This window comes from Physeter macrocephalus, chromosome 14 (assembly GCF_002837175.3).
Source record: "Physeter macrocephalus isolate SW-GA chromosome 14, ASM283717v5, whole genome shotgun sequence".
In the NCBI taxonomy this organism is placed as follows: Eukaryota; Metazoa; Chordata; class Mammalia; order Artiodactyla; family Physeteridae; genus Physeter; species Physeter macrocephalus.
In genome coordinates, this window is record NC_041227.1 from 21376235 (window position 1) to 21379663 (window position 3429).

A 3429-nucleotide genomic window follows, 5' to 3' on the forward strand; every position below is an offset into this window, starting at 1 on the left:
CCGGTCCTGGCTCAAGGCCTGGCATGGGGTAGAGCCTTGGTAGATTTTGGATGGATGCAAGGCTGATGGACAAAGGAGTTGCCCAGAATCCATGCTCCTGCTGGGACCAGGGGTAGAAGTACTGAGAGAAGCCCATTCGTCCCCTGGAGACCCTGACAGAGAGGGGAACACAGTGCCCCTCAGTTCCCACAGGCAAGGAGGGCCCCAGGACACCTGCCGGGGGGTCACCCCCTCAGCATCCTGGGCATGACTCAGAGCAGCCTCGGGGCCGCTGCCTGTGGCTAGATTCAGAGGAAATGAGGTGGGGGTCTGTGTGGTTTCCAGATCTCTTCCTGCAGGGCCCGCTGGGCCCCAGGCTCTCGGTGCACACTGCGTGGCTAGAAGGAGGCAACTGCCTCCCCAGCAGGAGTCTACAGGGTCCAGGGTGCCGATCGATGACCAAGGGGACTAGGGGAGGCTGCTGTTAAAGAGAGGAGGAGGACACTGGGGCTTCCTTGGCCGTCCAGCAGTTAAGACTCCATGCTTCCAACACGGGGGTGCGGGTTCAATCCTGGGTCGGGGAACTAAGATCCCGCGTGCTGTGCAGCGTGGCCAAAAAGAAAAAAAATTAATAAAAAATAAGAGTATTTAAGAAAAAGAAAGGTGGATATTGGGGATGGGGGCTGAGGAGCAGAAAGGAAGACCCAGCCATTGCAGAGGACTTTTCAGTTTTGGGGGAGAGCCTGCCAAACACAGATATCCAGTTGGCTCTGCAGTCGTCTACTTCTGTTTGACTGTGTGTCTGTGTCCTTCCTCCTAAAAGTGCTGCTTGGTTTAGAGTAATCTTGTTATCTCTGATGGCTGATTTTATGTGTCAACGTGGCTAGCCCACAGTACCCAGATATTTGGTCAAACACCAGTCTAGATGTTGTTGTGACGCTATTTTTGAGACGAGATTAACATTTAAATCAGTAGACTTTGAATAAAGCAGATTACCCTTCACAATGTGAGCGGGCCTTATCCAGTCAGTTCAAGATTTTAAGAGAAAAAGACTGAGGTCCTTTGAGTAAGGGAGAATCCTGCCTCCAGACTCCACTGTGGAATTCTGCAGCATTAACTCTTCCCTGGGTCTCCAGCCCTCTGGCCTGCCCTGCAGACTTCAGACTGGCCACCCCACAGCTGCGTGAGCCAATTTCTTAAAATAAATTCTCTCTTACAAGCACGCACGCACACATTCTACTGGTTCTGTCTCTCTGGGGAACCCTGAAAAATACATTATCAAAACCCCAAATCAGAATGTGATTTGAGAAAGGATTTGTGGGCTGTTTTAGGGAACAAGAAACAAACTGCGGCTGTAGCTCTGACATCAAAGTACTAGATATTGCAGGATACTTTGTCTAACCGTCCTAAAAACTGGCATTTTTTTTAGTCAGGACTGCCTCAGAAAACCACAATTACAGGTTCAGCCCATGCATTGCACGAACTCATTTTTTCCAATCATCATAGCTCTATTTTGCTTCAAGTATTTCACAGCACCTCTCAGGATAAGAGCATTTCTGTCCGGTAGGACTTTCTGTGATGATGGAAATGTTCTATAATTGTATTGCCCGATAAGGCAGCCACTAGCTTCATATGGCTGGAGAGCACTTAAAACATGGCTGGTGTTACTGAGGAGGTGAATATTTTATTTTACTTTATTTTAATTAATTTCGGTTTAAACTGAAATAGCTACATAAGGCTAGTGGCTATCGTAATGGACGGCGCAGCTTTGGAGAGCTACGGATGTGGGTTGGTCTTAGGGTTGCAGCTCAGGCTCTGGATAAACTGGTTTAGGAGGAGGGAAGCCATGGGAGATGCCTGGGGGACCATCACACCCTCCTGGTTAGTTCTGGTCACTCTCACATTTTCTAGTTTATCTGGTTTAATGTTCTGACCACTAATATGTAAGCTTCCTAAGAGCACGGCCCCTGGCTGTGTGGTTCATGGGGAGGGCCTGGTATACAGCAGGTCCTCATTGATACTTGAGGCTGGAGTGGCTGCTCAGGAAGGGCCTGGCTGCCCCGGGGCCCTCGGCCTACCTGCTTGCATGGGCTCAGGACCCTGGCCTTGCACACAGGGGCTCAGGCTTGGGCTTGGAAGGGCTTTCCCCCTGCTGGGCTGACTTCCCATCGTTCCTCAGCAGAACACTCAGAAGTGCATCACCAAGAGAAATCTGAAAGAGATGCTGTGATGGGGACAGAGCCATGGTTCCCAGCCTGGTGTCCAGACACCCTCCCTCCCCAGCTCAGCCCTGCTGACCTCCTTGCTGACACAAGCAAATGAGATCCCTCCCATCAGGACCAGGTTCCAGCCCCTCCACCAGACTGTTAAGGCTTTCTGCAAACCGGACCCTATCTTCTTTGCCTCCCATCTCTTCTACGCTGTAGCCGTGCTCCATTCTTTGTTTCTGAGCCTTTGCATGTGTGAAGCCCCCCTCCCATTACTGGAAGAACCTTTTTCCACTTCGGGCCTGTCTGGATCCCACCCTTCCCCAGGAAGCTTTCCTCGAATCCCCCAGCCCTAGCTGATCATTCCTATGGCTACTCAGAACCACTGCCTGACCTGGGATCACATTCTGCCACTGGGTGGCAGGGGCCGGTGACAGGACAGAGTTCACTCTAGGCACACCAGGACCCACGGCTAGGTGGGCAAGGGGGATCTGAGGGGGGCTTGGGAGCTGGCTGGCATGTCTCACGCGCTAAGGTGACACTGAGCACACTGTTACTGGTGTCACAGGGCAAAGTAAGATGCCTGGGAGACTGTATGACACAGTGATGACTTGCAAGCCTTTACAGGATTGGTTGTCGAACCCTCTCTTTGCCTCCATTTCCCCATCTGAAAAATGGGGATAACGATACCCACCATACGGGTCTGAGAGATAACGCATGTGAAGAGCCAGGTCAGGGCCTGCTTTTCCTTTTTCACGCTCGAGTGTCACTTCCCCAGAGGCCATTCCTGGGGACCTTCCCTTTTCTCCTTCTTGGGGCTCCCTGTCGTGCCCTTCCCAAGTGTTAATTATTCACGTACTGGGGTGCTTGTTTAATCAGCCATTATTCTATAGCTTGTTGAGAACAAGGACCTCCCTGCCCATTTCCTCAGCATTTTCACCCACAGAAGGCACCTGATACACATTATCTAAATGGACGAAGGGATTATTAGCTCTTTGGACAGGTGTCTTATCCTTAGAATAATTTAAATTCCCAGGTTTCCAGGGTAATGCCGATTTTTTCAAACACTATACGTATTAAAATGTTGTAGGGAGATGGTTTCATTCTTTCAGACTGTTTTCAGTCTCTTCGTTAGAGACAAGGCATAATTATACCAGTTTAGGGACACAGCAGGCTCCGTCCTTGCCTTTGACCCTTTTGCCACACCTGGGTGAGGACGGGTGTCCGTCATGATGGTGGAGTG